Source organism: Danio aesculapii, chromosome 8 (assembly GCF_903798145.1).
Source record: "Danio aesculapii chromosome 8, fDanAes4.1, whole genome shotgun sequence".
Taxonomy (NCBI): Eukaryota; Metazoa; Chordata; class Actinopteri; order Cypriniformes; family Danionidae; genus Danio; species Danio aesculapii.
In genome coordinates this window covers 38,477,118-38,502,194 of record NC_079442.1, presented here as the reverse complement: position 1 = coordinate 38,502,194, position 25,077 = coordinate 38,477,118, and the positions used below count along the sequence as shown (strand labels likewise).

Genomic DNA, 25,077 nt, shown 5'->3' with positions numbered 1-25,077 from the left:
ACTGGCTTGCTCTAGCCAATGACAGCAGGATTACTAACTCTGTGGTGCCGCACAGGTCAAACACCTGCAGCGCGAATTAGATTTACTTCTAAAAGGCTTACAGTAAGATCATGTATTAAATACATTTACAAAGACGAAAACATAAGAGGTTTTTGCTATAATTTTTGTTAGTTTCAGTACGTTTTGTATGAACACAATAGTTTCAGTTAGTTCTAGTTTAAAAAAAAAACTCATTTTTATTTATTTCAGTTAACCACAATTATTTTAAATGTTAGTTTTTGTTTTTTCGTTAGTTTTCGTTAACTATACAAACCTTGGCGTGCTGTTATTTTTATGAAATAGAAATAACGCTACATCTGAGGTTCAACAATCAAATTTCACATTACTTAAAAACAAAAAAATAGCATTGGGGTTTGAGATGACATACGCTGGGGTGAGTAAATAACAACGGGTATTATTTTTAATATGAACTGTCTCTTTAAATTGCTGGAGGCGATTCACTCGAATGCTATCATTAACATTCTATCATGAAGACGTCAACAGTTTGATTCTGAAACTGTAGTGTCGGTCATAATCACTCAAACTAATGACTACACCAAGACACTACTCGATTTCCCGAATCCTTTTCACCCAATACGCCATTCCATGAGTCGTCTCTCATGCACGGAGTAAAATTCCATCAGATCCAGGAGAAAATTTCTCTCTTTCAGAAGCTCCATTAGAAGCTGCTGTGTGACGAATTGCGCTTAATTGACCTGTGTGGTCAGACAGAAGGATGAATGAATAAATGAGTGGTCCAGTCTCCTGCAGACAGACATGAGTCAGTTCAGCACAGCTCTGAGGTCACAGAGCCACTTCCACAAACCTTTTTATTTATTTATCAACCCTGGCGCATGCCCACAGGCTTTTATTATTTCAGTAGGCTGGTGCAAAAGTGCTGCCCTCAACTTAATGTAGTCTAAAGTACCCAAAACCATTGATTTTTAGAACTTGGAACAGTGTAGACATTTACTTGGCAGTATAGCAAGATAAAACTCTCTGAGCTTCACTTTTTGTTTATACTTTATTTCATATACAGTTGAAGTCAGAATTATTAGCCCCCCTCTGTATTTTTCCCCAATTTCTCTTTAACAGAATGAAGATTTTTTTTTTCAACAAATTTCTAAACATAATAGTTTTAATAACTTATTTATAAAACTGATTTATTTTATCTTTGCCATGATGACAGCACATAATATTTTACTAGATGTTTTTCAAAATACTAGTATTCAGCTTAAAGTGACATTTAAAGGCTTAACTAGGTTAATTAGGCAAAACATTGTGTAATGATGGTTTGTTCTGTATACAATCAAACAAAATATTGCTTAAAGGGGGGTAATAATAATTGACCTTAAAATGGTTTTAAAACAATTTAAAAACTGCTTTTATTCTAGCCGAAATATAACAAATAAACTTTTTCCAGAAGAAAAAATATTATAAGAAATACTGTAAAAAATTCCTTGCTCTGTTAAACATCATTTGGGAAATATTTGAAAAAGGAAGGAATAAATTTGACATCAGCTGTATACCATTATTTCATAATAAAGGCACAATATGTAAGATCTTGTTCGCTAAAATATCCATAAACCACTAGAACAGTCAGTGTTATAGATTTTGCTGACTTATGGACTTCCATTATGCCACATGGTTCAGAAAATATTTAATTCCATAGAAATAAGCATTTTTTTTTTATAATTATTTTTTCTGGGTTTTCACCTTTACTGGATAGTACAGTAGAGAGTATTGACAGGAAAGTAGGGCTGGGCTGATAAACGATATTATATCGAATCACGATAAAATTAATGTCAATAACAAAGATAAGCTCTGGACTTTTTTACTCTGTATTGATCTAAGAGCGAATCACACAGCAGAAATGTTCAATAATGGGAACCCTAAAGTGTGTTAATATTAGAGATGTACTGAATTTTCGGCCACCGAAAACTTATCGACCAAATATGTTATGCCATTTTTTATGTTTTTTGTTTTTTTTTACATGTTACCATAGACTATTTTATTTATTTATTTAGGGCAACAGTATCTCCAGCAGCAAAATTGACAAAATCGTCAGCCCATGATTCGGAAAACATTTGAAAAACAAATCGCTTATGCACCTACATCCTAGTATGCTAAAAAATGCTGAGGTTTATTTTAAATCCAACAAAAAGTTGTTGTTTTTTTTTACCCAGAAATTTAAAAAGAACTTATTTTAGAAGTAATAGTCGTAATTATTTTAGTAGGAGTAGTAATACACAATACCGTTATATTTTTTTCCAAGATTATCACACTGTCAGAATCTTACTCCGGCTCATGCCTTATGGAGAATCAATTTTCTTGAACATTTTTTCTCAACAGTCTAACATTAATGAATCCATGGTAAGTTCTTGGGTTGTTGAACTGTTGAATAAAAACAATATCACATTTAAAGGTGCAATATTATTATTGTTGACATGAACTATATGACACACAGCAATTAAGTAGTGGTTTATTTTGGCACATGTGTAATTATATTGTGTGTATTACTAAATGGTATCATGTAAAATGGCTTCAAATGAGAATTCAGAATCAGAACCGTTTGTTGAGGAGTTATGAGAAGGTTGTGGATGATTTGAGTGTTTGGTGAAGCTGCATGTAAGCATCATTTGGTTTCTGGTAAGCAGAGATAGAGCTGCTTTAACTCAGTTGTAATTGCATTACATAAATCTCTTTTGTATATCAGTTTTTCCAAAAGAATTGAGTCGACAGCAGTATCACGTGTGGAATTCCCAGGATGCAAGATGATAGGAATTAAAGACCAAATCAGATTAAACGATCCACTTTGATACTTGATATAGATTTAAAGCAAAACAGCTGAAGAGAAGCATTATAAAGTAGTCTCTGAGTCATTGAGAAGACCTGATGAGAGTCTTTTGGCCCATGGTTCGATTCTGTTGTTGCTGCACCACTAGAGGTCATTAGAACACAACATTATTTTGGCACTAAGTTCAGAGTTTTTAAATTAATTTCATAGATTTGTTCTTTTTAGATGTATCGAATTGGTGATAGAGTTAGTTTCTGTGGTGTTGAAGGGTGTGCCACTGCTTTCTGCTTAATCCTGCTTCATTTTAACAGCCTTATCCACTTCCATCCTCTCTCTGCGTCCTTATTAAGGTCTGGATTAGATGACACGCTGGAGTAATTCCTCTGTGCTGGGGAGGTGATGAAGATAAGAAACACTTTTTTTCAGTTCAGCGTGTCTCCGTTCTCTGCAGATGAGTGGTTTTTCATGTTTTCATGCTCTCAACACCAGGAATAAGGTCTCATTGTTCTGGATTTCTTGTGTCTTGGTTTTATGAGTCGCTGAATTAGTGATTGATTTAAATTGAAATGCACCATTTAAAAGAAATGGACTTTGTTGACTTTTTTTTTTTTCCTGCAGTGAAACATTGGCAGGCAAAGCAAAGTGTAGTAGAATATTATCTACCATTAAGTATTAAGTTTTTCTAAATGCAACGCATCACACAACAAGAGGAAAAAGAAAAGGGAAGGCACCTCACGCACTGATGTTTAATGCTTTCAAATATATATATTTTCCCTTTTTACTGTTTACAATGACAGGAAAGCTTGCCTTTTTGGCTTGTTGATACTGAATGCTTAATTCCTAACGTGGAAATTCCCTGAAGATATTCCTTCAAGGAAATTTTAAGTAGTGGGAGGAGACTGATTTAAATCATAAATCTGATTTTTAAAAAAGGCCATATTGTCCAGCCCTACCCAAGCGGACTTATTTCAAATGAAAATGTATGAAGTCTTTTGTCTTTTGCTGTATTTTCAGTTCTATAGAATAACTTTGAAAACCCTCCAAATCCATTTTTGACCAAGTAAAACCAGTTTGGCCTTTCACTCTTGCTCACATACACATCAGAGTAATTGAAATGAATCCAATTGAATCACATCTATTTCGTCTGAGCACTGTGACGTGTCTTGGAAGGCAGCGTTTGTAATCCCTCACTTCAGTGGTGAAATGAGATGGGGACAAAGGGGAGATTAGGGTCATCTCCTGGAGATTTGCATTATCATCAGACGTATAGTATTCTAGCATCTGTTTATTTCAAGTGTCATTGTTCCAATCATTTGTGCTTTTATTAATGTTGTGAATGTTTGGGTGTTTTTATTTACAGGGTGCGTCATGTTCACTCGATGGGAAGGTACGGAAACAAAGTGTTCTTTTTGGTTAACAGCGTACATCCACTGCTTCAGAGAATACTTTTTATCACACCCCTGAGCAGTAGGACAGCTCAGTTTGCATTGATAATGGACGTTTGACTCAGACGTGTTATGATCCGTTTAGTATGGCATAATAACATTGAAAGGAAGGGTTGTCGACACCCAACAACTGCGCTAGTTAAATGGACGACGTCTGAGGTCATGATGCGTGTTCAGACATGACCTCCGAAGTCTGACAACACTTCCTGTTCGAAAGACCACTTGCTGATTCAGTCCATCTTGTTTTTTCTCTATAAAGTATAAAGGGTCTGGTACTGCAGGCTCATTTAATAGACTTATGCTGTGTTATTTCTGAGATGGTGTTGTGGTCACCCACACCTGGTTATTAGGTTGGATTAACCACCATGGTTTAATTACTGTAGAGATTGCATGTTCTCAAATTCTTGCATCTGATATGAAATGTATTGCTTGGTTTAGCAGACTCTTTTCTGATCTGCACAAAGAGATTTGATAGAGATTTATGTAACTATTGTTCTATTACACAAAAAGAAATATGCTAATGCTGTCTGAATGTCATCGGTCAGCAGGGTGATTGGTTAGCTGTTCAGAAATGATCTTGTAAATTAGAGAGTTGATCTAGATACAAAACAAAACTTCTCGATTTTTGTAGCCTTTGTTTGTATAAACAGTTATGGCTACAGTTATGTGGAGGTTGCGCACATTTTGATTATATGATTATGTGTTAGAGTGACTGTCTTCACCATTTATTCACACTCAAGTGGTTCTAATCTTTTGTAAATTTCTTTCCTCCATTGAACACAAAACAAGATATTCTGAAAAATATCGGGGGCAAAAAAGCAGCTGTCAAAATCCATAGCAACAAAAATACTATAGAATTGAATGGCTCTTTTTATCCTAACATTCTTCAAAATATCTTCCTTTGTGTTCTCTCAGACCGGTTCGGAAGTGGAGTGATTAGAAAGTAGCTATGTTTCCATCCAAAGATGGGAATTAAATTTATTTACAAAACTGGAATATCGCCTAAAATATTTGCAAATAATGCAGCGTTTCCATCCAGTGAGTCACAGAAAAGAAAGTCACTTCCTGATAAACTGGTGCCAAATATCACAAAGATAAACAGAATTTGCTTCGGTAGCGCCTCAGAAGACTATGCTGACATGCAATGAACTTGCATAGGTTCTGGAGGTAATAATAATATGATCATAATAATACTGCTCCACTGTGATTACTGTCTTTGCTTAAGGCATTTTAGAATGACCAAAACAACATTTCAGAGGTTTTACAATGTGCTCGTTCCACTGGTTTATCCATTAATCCTATTCCATCATGCAAATATTTTATCATCGCAGGATCACTTATAACAAAATCTCAAGACTTTTATAATCCGCATCGTTGAATTTATTCTGTAAGTGTTTCCATCGTAGTTCCTGTGCATTTTTTTCTTATCAAATATGAAGTTTATGCTACTCAGTTGTGCGCATGATTTTTATACACAATTTTAACATTTTTGGAAGACCACATGGGAAAGCTAGGTTGCTGCCGGAAGTTGTGTTAGTGAGGCCAACAGCGGGCAATCAACCTGCGGTCTGTGTGTGTCCTAATGTCCCAGTATAGTTAAGGGGACTCTATACTGCTGTGTGCTGCTTTTGGATGAGGCGTTAAACGGAGGTCCTGACTCTCTGTGGGCGTGAAAAATCCCAGGATGTCCTTAGAAAAAGAGTAGGGGTATAACTACGACTTCCTGGCCAAATTTGCCCACTGGCCTCTGTCCATCATGATCTCCTAACCATCCCCATATCATAATTGAAGTTTGGCCAGAAGAATAATGGTTGTGCCCAACAGAGCCTGGTTTCTCTTGAGTTTTTTTTTTTCCTTCACTTCGTGAATTGGTGAAGTTTTTTTTCCTCGCCACTGTAGCCACTGGTTTGCTCGGATCGGGACTTGTGGAGCTGCGCTTCGGTAAATTTGCTCTACAGTGTTTGGACTTTTAGCAGTGAAATTGAAACTACATTGAACTGAACTAAACTGAACTTCAACTCTGAAAACTGGACTTTACTAGAACTATGCTAAGCTGTTTTGACTGTCTACATTGTAAAAAGCGCTATAGAAATAAACATGAATTGAATTGAATAATTGGTTTCATCACTCTGTCTCAGTAGGTGTGTGGTGTGCGGTCTAGAGCAATATGGCTGCCGTTGCATCATCCAGGTGGATGCTACACAATGGTGGTGGACGAGGAGATTCCCCCAATGTGTAAAGCGCTTTGAGTGTCTAGGAAAGTGCAGTATAAATGTAAGGAATTAATATTATCATTCTAATCAATTGCACAGAACTCAAAAATTGTGTCTGTTTGTGTTAGTGAAACCAGTTTCATTCATTGTACAAGCCCTCATTAGGACTGTCTAGTCTTGTTTTGAGAATATATTTCACATCCCTTCACTAAAACCTGATCTGAGGAAGCAGGTTTATCTGTTAGGAAGAATCAGAGGAGAATATTTCATTATATATGGTGGACGTGAGCTTTCTGATGGTCTCAGTCTGTTGTGGTAACCTGAGAGTACAATAGCGGATCAGACGTGTGTCAACAGAGGTGTGTGATATTCAGATGAAGAGCCTCACAGGTATGAAGAAAAAATGACTCAAAGCAGAGAAAGAGGAATTGAGGGAAAGTATAGTGGTCTTGTTAGAAGTGTTAATATGCAAATGAATGAAAAAACCTTTTCATTTGATGTCACACCTTTGTAATTATGCAAATGTTACAGTTTTTCCAAAGAAAACAACACAGGTTTTAATCTTGACGGGGCTGGAATGTGTCTTGAGGCGTTGTTTAGTGTTGCATAAAGTCTTTATGTAACTTGGAGCTGTAGGGTGTGTAATTTTCGTGTTTGTAGATGGGCCAAAAGAAAAAAAAAGTGGCTTTCAAGCATCAATAAATACATGTATAAAATGAAAGCAGATTTAAAGATGGTTCCCTCTTCTTCATTAGAAAATGTCCTTTTTAAAGAGCCCCTGTTATACATTATAAAAGCTCATTTTGGTTTTGGGGGTCTCCAACAACAGGCTGATATGCATGCAAGGTCAAAAAACACTTTCGTTGTCTTATAATATGCATTTATTTTTACCTAATTATCCCAACCACTCGTTTAGCGATTCATTTCATTTGTTCCTAAACCCATCTTTTGCATGAGGCTACTCTGCGCTGATTGGTCCAATGACCCAGTCTGTTGTGATTGGTCGACTGCGTTCAGCATGAGATAAACGTCCAGCACGGTTATGAAGTACTCACAGCACAGAATATAAGTGTGAGTCCAATGCAGGGGTGCATTAAAGCATAAAGCATATACTCTATTCCTAACCACAACCCCAAGTAATAACAACGACACTTATTCAGTATTCATCACAGTGGCAAAAGTTGAACTATTTTGAAAATTGACCCCGCTCACTTATGTGAGAAACAGCTTTTGGTGACCATAGCAAAAGACAGCAGGAGATCGTGAGCACAAAACGCGTTTAAAACAGTAAAGAAGCACGCGTCACGTTTTCAACGTGGTTTTGGACGCAATATGTGAATAGCCCCATGAAGATTTAACCTAAGAGATACAGTATAAGAACTGATCTATAATAGATAGTTGATATTAGACCTGTGAATTCGCATTATAAACCTTAGTGTTTGCTCCATATTTCGTCAGATTTCTATTTCAGAATTGCAAGCGCACGTTTTAAGTGCTGTCAGGTTGAAGGTCAGTAAGACAGTGCTGACACCACAGGGAAATATTGATCAGTCTCCACCTGCCAAAACAGCGTTCCTTCAGAAAACCTCTATCCTTCAGGTCATTATGTTCGCGCTGACCTGTCAGACTTGGTTTTTCTGGTCTTCTGATCCAGCATAAAGGAAAAGAGTCCCTGGGAGAAGCCTTAAGCAATCCCACAATGCTTTGCTGGATTGGATGTAGTGCGTGGAGAGGGGCATTAGCACCTCCAGTGAACAGGTAAATCACAATGCTCAGGCGGAATCTCAGTCAAAAATAGGATGAATGAAAGGCTGCAGGGGTTTTGCACAACCCCCCGGTGCTCGGATCAGCCGGTCAGATTGATAGCCACAGGAATAGAAGCTGATTTAAAGTCCACTCAACGCTGGTTAAAGGACATTTCTGGATGGATCTCTTCTGAATGAGGCAATTTAGTTTTGATGATTACCTTTTTGATGGACATTAATATTTTGTTCAGCATGGGTATGTTTGATGGATCAAAAGTGACAGTAAATTCATTTAGAACACTGCAGAAGAAAAATAAATCTATTTCATCATGTTGATGATGATATACAAATCTTTCATGAGCACAAAATCAACATATGATGCCTTTGTGTGCAGCATGGTATGTTAATACCGTAAATACAAATTTCATCATTACCATCAATGAGGGTTTCCTGTGCAGAACATTGCTAGATATAATGTTGATATAAAGACATTTTGAACATGATGGACAGCTTCATCTTTGTCTCAACATTCAAGTTCAAATTTCTACAATCAGAATACATTTTTGAATCATGTTATAGATTTATATAGGTTTAGTGAAGCTAGCATATGTTTGGCGATCTAAAGTAGGGCTGTGCGATTAATTGGAAATGAATTGCAATTTGAAACTTTTCGATTAGCTAATCGCAAGAGGCTGCGATATGAAGTATGTATTTAATTTCCTCCGCCCAGAGCAAATGCGTGCATGGCGTCTGTGTGTGACAGTCTTACTAGCCAATTGAGTGAGCACACTTTCGTTCTGCCCAGTCAGAATCGCTCAACCAACTATGCGGAACGCCCACAAAAAAAACCCCACACAAACAGGAAAGTGCAGACGATGACGTCTACCGCTTCAGAAGCATTAATAGACGAATTAATATCAAAGAAAAACAGGACATCGGTAATAAAAGATTATTTTCATTTCAAAGTCACAAAAAAAAATCAAGTTTAATGTTTTGATAACTTCATGTGTATTTCGTGTGCATTTATTGCTCGCGATGCAGGTATGTTCATCATCTGGAGTGACTGACTGTAATGTACTATACAAATATAATTTGTCATTTCATTTTCATAGAACAGTTATATATAGATGCATTAGTTGCAGAATTTTAAAGCAATTTAACAATTTAAATGCTTCTTATTAGATATTACGTCATTCAATGCCACTACATGACTTTACGGAGAGCTTACGACCTACTAACTACGGTTTGCTTTAAGAACAAATTTAGTTATAAACTAGCTAGTAGTTAAAAGCCCCTAGTGTGGACTTTATATTCCAGTTTAAAAAAGAACTTACGAACAGCTGTTATAACCCTACCCAGGAGATAGCTAATGCCATAACGCAGTACCTTACCCTGCTAAAGACACGAGCCTTTTAATGCAGTGACCATAGAGGGATTTAAAAACTCATCTAAATGGAGCATAAGAGATATACGCTTCCGTCTTGCACCTATTTTAGCCATTTTGGAGTACCACAGCTGTACGTTTATCGTCATGATTTTTTGTGTGGCATTTGTGATTATTTTGTTTTAGACAATATAAGCTACAGAAAGGCTCTTATCAGCCATGTTAGTTTGCTGAGTGTTCTGTATTTTTATAATTATTATTCTCTTTTGGATTTTATAATAAGCTACACTATCTCCCTAATTTAAGTTCAACTTGTTGACAGAAAGATAAGCTAATTTTATTTGTTTAAATTAAAAAAAATGTAGAAAAATGAGTGTTTTATTTCTGAATATTTAAAAACAAATTTTAATAAATGTTTAAGTTAAAATCTTTTTAGTTGCTTTTTGAACTAACACTTACTGCATTTTAGCAGAAGAAGCTGCGATAAAGATTATTGAGCTGAAGCTTGACTACAAAAATAAATCACAATATCTGTCTAAATAATCGCAATTAGATATTTTCCCCTAATTGCTCAGCTCTAAACTGTGGTAATTGTATAAGATGATTTATATGCACTTGAGTGCAACAAGCTCAACAACAGTGGGTAGAATGTTTCTGTTAGCACATGAATTTAGAATGATTTCTGAATGATCATGTGACTGTCAGGTCTTTACTTGTGGATGAATTGGATTTGAACCGCAGTTATGCAACGGATGCACCATGTGCCTGAACGCTCTTTTGTAAGTTTTTCCTGAGAATATCAGCAAATAGAAAACTGAATAGAAAAATAAATAGAAAATTGGCACATTTGGGTAGGTGTCAGTTTTGTGATTATCAACCTGATTTCACCAAGTAGGACATGTTCCTGGATTAACATCTTTGTTGATCTTGGAACAACATTCCAATCAGCCAATCAGAATTAAGGGTTACGTTTAATGTTTATGTTAAGTTTAGGCTTATGGTTAGGTTTATGCACTTCTACATGATTATCCAACTATTATTCCCCTCTGATTTTGGGAATAATTTACAGTTAGGCTTGGGTTTATGGGTAGGGATTGGATATGAATTACATTTTAAATAAAAATAATGTTCCAGGATCAACATGGATGTTCGTGAATCGTATCCTACTTGGCAAAATCATGACGAGGGTTTTGTGAACTCGTTCTTTTTGTCACATACTATTAAGGTTATTGATAAAAACAAATCTGTTTTTTGAGGGATTAAAAATAACCAACAAAAACAAAAAAACGACTTTTTTCCCCTCTGCTTGTTTCTTGGCTGGTTTAGTTCTTTTATGGATAAATAAATTGGACTCTAAAACTTCCAGTAGGTGTTGGCAGATCAATGTCTTAATTCAGTGAATCAGCCATTTAAAATGATTCATTCTAAACAGCTAATTCATTTAGCAAATAAGAACTGACTGTCTTTATATATGATTCATTAAATCGTTGACTTAAATCATCTGTTTGAAAAGCTATTCATTCATGACTTGCTCGTTTCATTAACAAAAAAAAAAAACAATGTTTAAAATGTAATTTGCTTAATATTGGCTTCTTGTTTTGGTGAGCTATTGTATAAAAGCAATAACACATTTGCTATTGTATAAAACACATGAGCTATTGTATAAAAGCAATAACACATTTGCACTTGGTGAACAAAGATGAAATAGGGTAAACCGGTAGCCTTCGCAGCCAGTCATAGTCATTTCTGTTGAGCATGTGAACACAATGGCTAATCATCAGTATTTAAGTATGTGCTCAAATGTTAGTGGAAAATGGACGTTATTAAATTTTCAGTAGCGATTGGTACCAAACTCGATACTTTCGACAACGATTCTTCTAACGGCATTTTAATAAGCCTGCCCAACAATGTCTCCCACATTGTAAAAACAATTAAGACACTATCTTAGATAATAAATATTTCACATCTGTTCAATTTTTTTGGTTTTAATTTGTTTCATATATAATACTCTCAGTGTTTCCTCTAGGATTTTTTCTAGCTGTGGCGGCAGACTCTGTTGATGGTCTCGGCGCCGATTTCCTCTGTTCGTGCACAAAACTTCTTGCGCACCCTCAAATACAAGTGTGGTCAAGTGCAGATTTTCTTGTGTGCTCTTAAATAAACACTGCTGAAATGTGATTTAGTGTGTTTATGCAAGTACACTTCCAGCATTTATTCGATTTGCTAGGAATATTTATAAATGTCTCCAATAGACCTAGAGAACGGCATTGATGCGTCCTGAAGTAAAACAGTTATAAACTCCAACAAGATAAAGTCATTGTATGCAGAGCCATAGACCTTTATCTATAAATAAAATATAATTATGGAAACTATGTTGGTCATAACTGAAAGCTACGTCGTGTTTGCTGGCCTCATGCATCACGCACCTGTCAGTCAGCACGTCACCTTAAAGGGATAAACAAATAACGCACAGCACTACGGTTCACTTGCCTTTTAATACATTTTGATGCAATTATAACCCGCTATTTAAAAAAAACGACTGAATGTTTTGAATAAGAAGCTGTAATGTAGCCGTGGCAGGATGAATTTTGGTGTGGCGCCCCGCCATGAAAGAATGAATGTTGCGGAAACAATGTATCATATTATGTTGATTTAATATAGTTAAAATAAGTTGCTATGAATTGCTATGAAATGTTCATTTGCAGCTATTTGTTTTTCACCTCCAAAAGATGTCAAATGAATCACTCAATAGCCGCGTTTCCACTATCGCGCCTAAAGCGAGCGAGTTAAGGCCAGTCGCGTTTCCACTATCACTTCCGGGGCGTAATCGGGCCAAAGCTGGGCTTCCTTGGGGCCAGCGTCCGGCCTTTTTCGGCCCGCCGAATACCTTGGGCCAAGGAGGGCCAACTGGGGCTTCGGGGCGGGGTTACGTACAAAGGCGGAGTTTTCCTGTCAGGTAAAGAGGAGACAAGATGCTTTCTTCCCTTACATTTTTTTTGCTATCGCGCTTGATCAACTCACTAAGAAGAAGAAAAAATGGATAGCACAAATAAAAGCTCTTTTCTTTCAGTAGTTGTGTATTGTGTTTGTTGTGTATTAGGAATATACAAATTCGCATCCTGTTTCATAGTAAACCATAAGAATATGTGGAGGTCTATGTATGAGGTTTACTGCTCTTATGAAATAGCATGCTTTATTTTAATGAATAAAAGTAAATTTTTATTTGAGGTTTTAAAAACAGGTATTGTTTTGAGACAGACCACAAACAGTAAAAAAGCAATCGCTTCGGTGTTCTCCATCTTCCAGCTCTCGTAGTGATGCCAGGTTGTGTTTGTGGTTATAATTTGAGTTTTTTGTTCCCGCTGAAGTGGGCGGGTTGTGTGACGGGTTGTGTGACGTTTGATTCGGGGGACGTTCTGGGGGCGGTGTTTGCGTGACGCGCTGCGAGCAACTAGCCCGACAGTGGAAACGCGACATGATTTCAGCCTCATTTCTCACCCTCCCGGGCTATTGGCCCGGCCTGGCCCGATTAAAGCCCTGGCTCGCACTGGCCCGATAGTGGAAATGCGGCTATTGTGTAGCGTCCTGGTTAAAAGATCATTAACTCTTTCACTGATTCAAGTTCACGATTTATTTATTGGTCACATTCCATAAAACCGTTACACAATATAGCATCATAAATCACTGTAAGAACTAGAGAGAAAATAAATAAACAAACAAACAAACAAATAAACACATTAATCCTGAAATATGAAACACCACACCAACGTCAAAAAAATTAAACATTAATCTCAAACAAATTAAATAAATCAGAATTGCCTTATTTTGCCTTAAACCAGGAGCTGAAACTCATTAAAAGAGGAGTCCATGAATCAGCCATGTACCCGTGCCTTGTTGGCGTGTTTCACCTAGCATTCCATACCTGGCGTGCTTTGCTTCACATCCATTACTATACACGTAATATATCCGGTAGGCTCCGTAATCTCGGTGTTATAATTAAAGTCCCCAACCATAACATAATTCGTTCAACAAAATCAAACCATATACATAATAAAACAAAAGAACAAAATAATTCTAAATCATAAACAAAGTAACACATTTACTTCAAGTTTCATCACACTTTGGCTGTGCAATAGGAATTGGACAAATTTCCGTCAATACTGTTGACAGCTGGTTAATTGCTTGTGGTCATTTCTCAAGTTCCCTCATTGTATTACCACTTGTGTTCATCAGATTGCATGTCGGCCAGTAATACAGCACTAGTCTTTTCAACTGGAGAGCCATTTACTGGAAAGGAGGAAGAGATTGAGTGAGACGGGGGGACAACTGTGCATTTGTTGTTGATGAGGGCTCTTGCTGTATCCTCATTATTGCCAATGAACAGGATCTGTCCTTCACAGTGCTCTGTTTATATGGGCCCATTGTTTGAGGAATCATTGTTTGCTAGTTCCTCTGTGCGTGTACACAGGGCGATTATTCGGCGGGTATTTATGGCCAGATAGTTTTGTTTCTCGCTGGATCTAAAAATAGGCCTCGTCCTGCACCACATGGTTTCGGCTGTGATGTGCTGAACACGTTCAGATAAACAGGTGAGCTTGTGCTGTCATTCTCAAGCGCAACACTTCACCACCGCTCTCTGGCTCTAATGCATGTTTTCCTCACACCTCTGAAGCACCATTGAGGGTAACTATTCTTTAGAATTTTTAATTACGTAATGCTTTTTTGATTAACAAAAGAAATTATCAGAAACTGACACACACTCATAATATTCTAAACTATTTTTTTAGTTATTTGCTTTATTTCCACATGGTTTTTTAACATATGTTTTCAGTTATTCAATCACAAGCGGTCAGGTGAGATGCATTGCATTAGTCTAGCACCTATAATTAAACGTATTATCCTTTTTACACTTAATACTTTTGCAGCGTTGGACCTTTTTTATATATAAATGTAGTTTATTTTATTTATTTGTTATTTATTTGTCATTTTAATAAAGATGAAATACATAAAATAAAACAAACAATGAGAGAATGTTTGTTTTAGGTTAACTGTTCTTACAGTCAGTGGTCTTCAATCTTTCGACCTACATATTAAGATGCATTTTTGTAGATTTGTTTATTTTTTTTTTTATCACAATTGGACAACACTAAATACAGTAGTAACAGGGTCTAAAACATGTTAAGCTTGTCCACCTTTGACTGCTTGACGAAGTTTTTAAACAGACCAGATTTAAAGGTGCATAAGGTGATCTGCCAAAATACTAACTGGTTAGCATAATATCTTTGAAGCACAGTCCCTCCCCTGACGTCCAAAGCCACGCCTCCTGAAACCACGAATGCGCGCACCGCAACATGACAGCAGACAACCCACTAGTTCATGTCATTTGCCAGTTAGAAATGTAGTTAGTGGTTGGCCGGCGGCATGCAGGAATAACACTTATCACCAAGCCATACTTGCATGCTGTTTTAGATAGAATATTCAGAGTTGAATGGTAAACAATGTAGGGAGCGCATCACTGGTTGTCATTGTTAAAGAGCCCATATTATGGGTTTTTGAAAATGCCCTTCCATGTAGTGTGTAACACAGCTCTAAGTGAAGTGAAATATCCAGCTAAGGCTTAAATCTGTAAGTGTACAGTGTTTAAAACTATTGATTCATCTATAAAAGAGTCGACTCATAGTGCTTCAAACGAGTCGTCTTGATAACGAGTCATTAGGCGTTTCGCGATGACGCAGCTACGAAACAAGTAGTTACACAAGTAGTTGCACGCGCAAACCCGGGAGATTTGAAACCTGCGGCCCCGCCCACTAACACAGAAAAAAAGCCCCACACACACAAACACACGCGCGCACACACACACACAGAGACACACACAGACACCGGTAGAATGAAGTCAGGCTGTGCAGATGTATACTATCGACAGCCTACCCAAAGATGAAAGCTCAGCATTATAACATTCTGGAAACTACATGCTTACAAAGAAGACTTCATCGGTTTGTTAAAGGAAGGATCAGTAAAGACTGTCAGAACAAGGATCAGTGGATCATGAATCAGTTTCTTCCCCCATTTCACCAGTGTAAGTACGTGCGATTGAAACTGTTGCCTCGTTTACTTTATCTTGCACATTATGTATTTAGTTGTGTTTTGTTACTTGTAACCGCGTGTACTGTATCAGGTTATCTCTTTATTCTCGTATCGCGTGTAAAGCCACGTTGAAAACGCGACGCGTGCCGCTTTGTTTACGGATCGTCAGCTGTTCCTACACACATGCAACGGTCAAGTTTCAAAATATTTCAGCTCAGGTTCAAGGGAGCTGTCTAAATTGCACCCAGCAAGCTGAACTGTCGCTCTAGTCTAGGCGAACGGTGAGGGTTGCGTGTGTTGCGCAGGGCCGGTTCAGCAAGCTGAACTGCCGCTCTAGGTTAAAGACGATCACCTCACCCTCAACCCGAAAGTGAAAACAAAAGTGACCCTTTAGCAAAGTGAGGACGTGGGGTGTTGCAGATATAACTCAGGACGCGGGTGGTGAGGTGTCGCGGACGTCTCCCTTTCTATTGGTGCTGTGTCTTCCAAGGAGGAGGAGGAGGTGTTTGTGTGTGCGTCTGTGTGAAAAGAGCAGGTAGAGGGTGACGTGCTCCTCGCCAGTTCTTGGAGTTTTTGCTCAATAAAATAGTTTGTCGTCTGTTTTTTTTAAGTGCATCGTCTGTGTTTACATTCACCCACTGGCAGCCAAAATCCACACCTTACACTATGAAGCGTGTATGCACTGTGACTACTTTTATATTGTTGATTACGTGCTGGGCATTTCACTCTGCCTCGCGCTGAAGGCTGTCAGTTTTGACCAATCGCAGCAGGCTGTCATCAGTCCAATCAGCGCAGATTAGCTTCGCGCTGAGGAGGGGTTTGGGAACAAATGAATCGCTGAACGATTCATATGGGAGTCGCTGGGATAATTAGGTAAAAATAAATGCCGATTAAAAGACCATCAAAGTGTTTTTTGACCTTGCATGCATATTAGACTGTTGTTGGAGACCCTTACAACCTAAATATGACCCTATTTCATGTATAATATGGGCTCTTTAAAAAATGAACAATCTTGGTAAAACCTTGGTTAACTTCATCTCAGTAAAGCAGGCTAGGCAGAATAGCGCTGTTTACTGATGTTTTGTTGTTAAACTGAATAAAAATCTCCATTATTGATGCTGTAAAAGGTCCCTTATGAAATCGAAAAGTTACATCGATCTTTCGCCAGGAGATTTTAGTGGCTGAACAACATTTCACAATCTATATCAGCTTTTAAAACGGAACATTACCTGTCTAACAGAAATGCTTCAGCCATGGTGTCATTGTTCCTCCAGTGTGCAAAACTAACTCCAATATTGATTCAGGATTTTAACAAGTTTTGATTCAGCATTTGATTCTCGTGTGCTCATGAACGTGCGGTGCGCATGCAGGAGTGCACGCGCAAATGGTGGATCTGCATGAACAGAGATGCGCTGTTGTACAAATCTACATTTGTTGACAGACAGTTTGGGCTACTTATCAGAATTATGGCAATTGTCGGCCTGACTATATTTAATTGGATGAACATTTTTTAATTTTATGCCTCACTCAGAATATAAAAACACAAAAATACACGTAGATCATTTATTTTAATCATTACTATTGGAATGCGAAGAGACTTTCAACCAGCACAACAAAAAATGTTTCTGAAGACAATCACCTACTGCATCTTCAAAGCTTGCCATCTTGCATTAGGAGTTTGATTGAAATGCAAGTAAAAGGTCAAATGATTGAACACATGTTCAGAGTAGCTTTGTGTCTACCAGAGTATTATTTTGTCATGTATAAATTGCACAAGCTATTTTAATATATTGCATTGAAAAATCTGAAGAAAAAAAATCCATACACCCTCCCCTCAGCGAATGTGGATGAAATGGGTCAAAAGAAACAACTGAAAACACCAAACGGGAATGTGATCCAACTGACCGAAACGCATCTTAAATCAGATGCAAACAGGGCCTGTTTTGCCAAATCCCTAAGCTAAAAAGGGCTTGTGGAACTTCTGTTTTAATCAAAATAAATAAATAAATAAATAAATAATAACAATAGTAATAATAAAAGATGTCTTTTTTTTAAATGTGGACATTCTTTTTTTAAAACTTAAAATTGTGCTTAAGTGTCTGTTAATATATTTGTAAAACAAATTTAGAGAAAGATTGGTGCCTCCTAGTATGCTACGCTTGCCCTAGATTAAAACCACTGCTTAAAAGATTAGTTCACCCAAAATGAAACTTCTGGTATTACTTACCCTCATGTTGTTTCAATTCCCTCAGACCCTTGCTCATCTTCAGAACACAAATTAAGATATTTTAGATGAAATCCCAGAGTCCTCTCATCCTCTATAGACAGCAGCGGTATATAAAGTCCAGAAAAGGAACCAAAATTATAGTCAAAACATTCAATGTAGTTCGGCTGTAATCATTTAAAGCTCCAAGAAGACTTTTCTGCACCAAAAAATACACTGCAAATACAACTTTGCCTTGCTCTTTTTTTACTGCGAATAGTACAATGTATAGAGTCAGCAACGTAACATACAAGCATTGTATCGCACATAGTAAACCTGGTACGGAAGACATAGGCAAACAAAGTTGCTTTCACAGTTTTTTTTTTTTTTTTTTTTTTGATGCACAAAAATGTTCTTGGTGCTTCCTATTACTGTTGAACCACTGACACCACATGGAATGTTTTGATAATGATTATTGTTCTTTATCTGAACGTTTAACCTAGTCAATGTTTAACCTGCTGTCAATGAAGGATGAGAGAGCTCTCAGATTTCATCTAAAATATCTTAGTTTGTGTACTGAATCTGAAGATCAACAGAGCTCTCAGGGAATTGGAACAACATGATGGTGAGAGTGTAATGGCAGAAATTTCTTTTATTGTTTTGGCGAACTAACATTTTAAGAGTAAAACTGTTGTAGATGCTAGCAAGAAGTCATTCGGTTTGTTTTCTGTTTGGCGACCAGTGGCAGAATTTGGCAGAGCTTGGTGAAATCTCCAAATTCATCACTGTATTTTTTATTTTTATTTTTGATGAGAAATTGGTTTATTAGTTTGTTTTGAAGACAAAGTGTCTGTTATGATTGGAAAATATCCTTTGTTGTGTTTATGCTGCGTGAACACCAACAATTACCACCCAATGGGAGACCTGGCAGCAGTAAATCTACCTGAGGACTTGCATATGCTCTCCTCTCCTCCTGGCACTTCCAGTCTGTTTGGAAAAGTTTCTGAAAATCCTGCATGTTTTTTGTCCTTGAGCAAAGCCGTTCCTCCTGCGAGCTGCTGTTGGTTGTAATTTCCTGCATGACAGATGTACTTGCACTCATTCAAGTGTAATGTTATGGGCTGTTCTGTGCTTTGGCAATTCCAGAGCTGGTGACGGGCAGGTGAGGTGTCTGGTTTATTGGATTTTTAGGGGAAGCAGAAGAGACAATTGACACATCACGAAACCTGCCTCCTCTCGATTACTGTTGCTTACATCCGCATGCTTGCAGAACATCACATGAAAGATGATTTCAGTTGAAATATTCCAGTAAAGTGGCATAAATATTCTAATGTGTGACAAAGTACTTCATTTAATTTGTGATGAAGTGTCTGAACTACTTGAGCGGTACAGTTACACATATGTTTAATCAGTCAACAAATGTGTGATATTGTTTATACGCCAATATTAGAGGTTTCTGTTGGTTTGGTTTATATTTTGTGTTTTTATTGAAAGCTCAGTGTTTAGAATTGATGCTTAAATTAACTTGTTCTAGGGCTGCATGATATTAGAAAAATCGAACACTGCGATATTTATATTTTTTTATTCTGTGATTATATAATCTGATATAAATACTATTTCACTAGACCAGTTGAATAACTATTTGGAAGAAATTTCAAAAAATGGGGATTCAAGAATTGATTGTGATGATTCTGTAGGGGAGTACATATGCATAAAATATAAGAAACAATCTACAAGCTTAGATAAATTTCAATAAAGAAAAAGATACAAATTAAATATACACCGTTTGGTTGTTTTCCAATCAGTCAAACTGTATTTAGGTATACAGAAATCAAATAATTATATGTAAAATTATACTGTGTAGTCTTTGTTTTTGTAAACAACTCAGTCGTTACTGATTTGTCAAATTTACAAATGGTACAATAACATTCCGTATACTCGTGATGTGACTACTGCAAATGATCAAATTGCGATATCAATGCTGAAACAATATATTGTGCAGCCCTAACTTGTTCTGGGATTTTTCGATAGGGTTTTAGTTCAGTCAAAATGGTGTGGAATTAGGTTGTAGTCCATTTTTCTTAGATATGGTTTTAGTTCAGTCAAAATGGCATCGAGTTTTATTAGACGGAGCATCTGTGGTGCTAGGTTCTTTTGTAATTGCTCCATTTCTACTTCTCTAGAATGAATCACATTTTTGAGGGTCTAAACATGCTCAAACTTTGCACACACATCAGAAGTGGTAAAAATTCACGTTTGATATAGGGTTCGGAAGTGGGTGTGGCAACATGCCTTGACATCACTACCTGCACATTTGACGGAGTGGCCCCTGAGCTGCGTTTCACACACATATATGAAGATTGGCACACACATTAAACATGCCAATACCTATAAAAAAGTCTTTTGGAGCAAAATCTGAAACCCAACAGGAAGTCAGATATTATACTTCCTCTACCGAAAAAGTGCAGTATTAGCCATTTCCAGGTGTTGTACTTTAATGAACTCTTCCTAGAGATTTTATCAGATCAACACCAAAATTGGGCATTGATATCTAAATGCCTTGGCGACGTTAAATTGCGAATATCCAGAGTTTTCGTCGAAGGGCGTGTCTGTGGCGGCCTCACAAATTTTGATGTTTCACCATGAAACAAGAAGTTGTTTTACAGGCATGCATTGTCTGATCTGCCTCAATTCATGTTTTATTAGAGTCCTGACCTGAGCATGTTCACATGCCAATATTCAGGTTCAGTCATAGCGCCACCTGCTGGCAACAGGAAATTACATGTTTTTCACTGTAACAAACTCCTCCTTCATACTTCATCATATCAGCACCAAATTCGGCTGATATTATCTAAAGGCTCTAGCGATGTTATATTGTGAGGATCTGGAGTTTTGGTCAAAAGGCATGTTCGTGGCAGACTGACAAATTTCAGTGCATTTCCATGGAAAAGGAAGTACTTATAACTCAGCCAAACATTGTCTGATCTGAAATAAAATTCAGATTGTTGATGAAAGTCCAATCCTGAAGACATCTATTTGCCAATATTGAGATACAGTCATAGCACCACCTGCTGAAAGAAGGAAGTTTGTCGTAAATTGGTGATTTTGTCACGTTTATTACATTTATCAGCTTATATTTTTATTGTACACGGTTCATTCTTAGGCCACCAGGCAGCAGTGAGCCTGGGTGTGAGGTCCCTTTCATTGCTGCTTGCAGCTTTAATTATAGTCTTTTTTTTTTCCATTAACTTTTTATGTTTTTCTATTGTAAAATAGCAGCATACAGGTTTGGGCAAATTCATTTGTGAAGGTGATATTTTATTTAGAATTATTTAGATTTTAGATTTTGACTGAACAATATATCGTGTCACATCGCAGGATTCGATTATTTAATAAAGATTAAAAGATATTATTTTAAAATATTATTTATAGAATGATGAGGACCACTTTATTTTGCGTTTGATTGTTGAATGTTACACTCCCTAGAAAACCTTCATATTTTTGCTTTGTTGTATTTATACATGCTTGTAATTCATTATATTTTATGCAGATGCACTGTCTAGAAAAAGACTTGATCATCCCAGTCCATCTAAATGAATGAAATCTTTCCAAATAGAACTGTTCAAATCATCTGGTAAAGTTACATTCATATCGCATTCACATTAGTGCATCTCCTTTCAACTTCTATTTGTGGTGGGTCTTCCATTGTAACTTGTCTTTTGTTAAGCTGAACTTGTCGAAAAAGTTCACCAAAGTGCCATTTGAACTTGTATTCATCAAAAAGGAATAGGCATTTTTCAGGTCAGGATGTTCTGTCTGTAAGCCGAGTTAGTGGAGAGCGCCTCACAGTACAGAGGTGCTGGTGCAGCTGCTGTAAGCCTGGCCCGAGCCCAGCACAACAGCTGCGCCGGACTCCCATCAGGACAAGGCCGATCAGGTCAGTCCGTTCAGTATGGCCATTCACAGCACTCCCCCAGCTGTCCCGCAGTGACTATTCTGCACACAAAGACACTCACAGAAAGCACATGTGTGTTGAGGAGCACACGGGACAAACACATGCGGCCACGCGACATGCCCTGTGCTGGACAATTGCTAGATCAGTCAGAAGCGTAGCATGAAGAAACTGCAATATAGTTGTTCTGTCTGTTGTAAGCTATTGATTGACCTATCTGTCATTCTAGCTAGTGATAATTCTATCCATTTTGTTGATAGTTGATCTAGCTAAAGAATCTTCGCCTTTTGTTCAGCAGTTCTAGGTATTGATTGTTCTGTCGTTCTATCATTCTAGCAGTCAGTACTAGTTAATCAGTAGTAAAAATGGTCATTTTCTAGCTATCAGCAGTTTTATAAGGTTTTTTAAATATTTATTTTTCTTTCTGTTGATCTTGCCCTTGAACATTCTTTCATTTTACCCATTGAACATTCTCTCTGTTCTAGTAGACATTTGAAGAAAAGACATTTAAAAATCCATTCAGCATCAATTCTGAGAGAGAAATGCATTGCTATAAGGCAAGGGTCGGTATAAGTTTCTAACGGTATGATAACCTTGGTTAAAAATGTCATGATTTCACAGTATCATAGTATTGTAATTACTACTCAGTTTTTTTTCAATGTATCAGTAAAAAACAACAACTTTGTTTCCCCATTGGAAACAATATATTTTATTTTAGGAAACATATATAATATTTCAGAACAGTAAACACGTCAGGTTAAATAATAAAAATAAATCATTGACCTCTGCTATCTTCATTAGTTTTAAAAACACTGATTTATTTACAAAACATAATAAAACACATTTTAAAAACCTTACATGTATCTTAGAAATGGTATGACAGAAAATTGTAGGGGTTTTGAAACCTTCACTTTTCCAAACCACTGTAAATATTTAGGTATTCTGTGATATATTTTGCAATTTGAATACAGTTTCACCAGATGACTTAAACGTCTGTTTGGAAATGATTAATAATTTTAGATTGATAAAGATGATTCTGAAGGGAAGTGCATCTGCATCAAATCTAATAAGCAATCTACAAGCACAGATGAATATAATAAAGCAAAAGATGCAATTGGGTTGTTATTGTTTTCTGAATCTAATGGTGCGTTCACACCAGACACGGATGAAGTGTCAACCACGAGTGATTTACATGTTAAGTTAATGCAAACATACGAGTAGACATCCTACAGTGCTTTTCACACTGAGGCAGTTTGAATGATGCGAATTGAGCATTTTGGCTGTTTAACACGCAAATCTCTAATTGAAAGATCTGAACTTTAGCAGACATTCGAGTCACATTAGCCAATCAGGACCTTGCTCTAGTATGGGCATGATGATGTGGCACATGTTGTTGGTTGACCCCTCTCATGATGCAAATCTGTGTCTATTGGGAAGTGAATTTGACATGCAAATGGAGCAAATTTGATGTGCGAATGAAGCGAGTAAACTTAAAATGTTCACGTGTCTATTTACGTCTGAGTTTGACATGCGAATGAAGTGGGTAAACTCAAATTGTTCACATGTCTATTTACGCAAGCGTCTGATGTGAACGCCCCATAACAGTATTCAGTAAGTACAGTAATTGAATAATAAAAATAAAATGAATCAAAGTTACAAACGGAACAATTTAATATGCCTGAATGCTTTTAAAATCATTATGCAGTCACAGGCCTCAAATGTAATAGCTGTCCTTGATAGTCTAAAAAGTGTGCTGATTAGGGATGGGTATTGTTAAGGTTTTAACGGTATTACAAATTGTATCGATACCACTTAAAGGTTCAGTACTTTAATGGTATTTTTATTGGTACTTTTTGTAGTTATCAGTAATTTTTGTCCACTCGGGAAATACAACCATACTTTTGAACGTTTGGTTCTCTTCGACATCGTCAATGTATTAAACGCAAGCTCACGAGCTGTTTGTGCACGAGTCTCGTGTTGTGTGTGTGTGTGTGTGTGCGTGCGTGCGTGCGTGCGTGCGTGCGTGCGTGCGTGCGTGCGTGCGCGCGCGCGCGCGCGCTCGCTCTGTGTACAAGCTGATTTATACTTTTGCCTGTGCCTGCAGCGTGAACCTCCGCTAAGTGCACAAGTACAGCCGAGTACTTTGGAGGCCTTTATACTTGATGCGCTTGCTGTTGTATTAGGCGGAAGAAAGCGACCATTTCTCACATGAGATTGCCAACAGTGCAGACGAATATCAAATATCACAAATTATGCTACTGTAGGTTTAGCAGAACCATTAACATCAGAGCTTATCGAAACTTCTGTCTTTTATGGTCCGTTTCCACTGACTGGTACAGTATGGTACAGGTCGCCTTTATCAAACTTGCATTTCCACTGCCTAAAGGGTACCAAGGGTACCCTTTTGACGGGCGTGGTGTACGACAGAAAGTTTCGGTCAATGTCATTCTGTACGAGGAAATGTCAAAGTAAAGCTGTACGGGTCATTCACATATCATATGAGAAGCACTTCCCACATAACAGATGCTTTATATGCATGTGTATAAATGTTCATTAACCTTTCGATGAACTTAATTTATTATAACTGCAGATCAGTGAAGTAGGCGAAGTAGCCTACTGTAACGTCTGAAATTATTTAAAATAAATAAATAAATGTAGGATATATGAACAAATATAGACCGTTACAGTCTCCGATATGTTACCAATTATAGATAAACTACACACAACATACATTTAGTCCTTATTTGGTTTCAAGGACAACACGCAACATAAAGCCAACAGTCAGAGCAAACCTCTCATCTGTATCTTTACTCTTCAGCAGCACATGTAACCTCTGTTAGAAAGTCATTCTGTCATTCTGAGTTCATAATAGTTCAAAAGGCGATGATAAACATGACAGTTTGTTCATGATTCAGGTTGCTAAAACAATTTGCTCTTGTGTTTTGTCAGCCTTCTCCTTTGTTTTTTCACACTTCTCTGGCCTTTGTTCGTTTCTGAGAGGATCAGATATCGGAAGCACTTCAATAATCACACACACATTATTATCATCAGTTATTTCAATTATAGACGCAATCGCGAGCTCCCTGGAGAAAGTGAAACCGCTCGCATTTTTAGTCGGCCTCGCAAAACAAAAACAGGACAAGGAAGATTTTGTTGTTCTTGGCTTTGTGGCTGTTCATCAAGACGACGACAAGGTTTGTTTGAGCTCCGATCAA

The 25,077-nt window shown here is 37.3% G+C and overlaps 1 protein-coding gene across 2 annotated transcripts in view; it reads left to right on the top strand.

Moving 5' to 3' along the window:
• abl2 (c-abl oncogene 2, non-receptor tyrosine kinase) overlaps positions 1 to 25,077 on the top strand; it is a 65,069-nt gene that overhangs the window by 10,634 nt on the left and 29,358 nt on the right. The gene's annotated exons all lie outside the window — the stretch shown is intronic.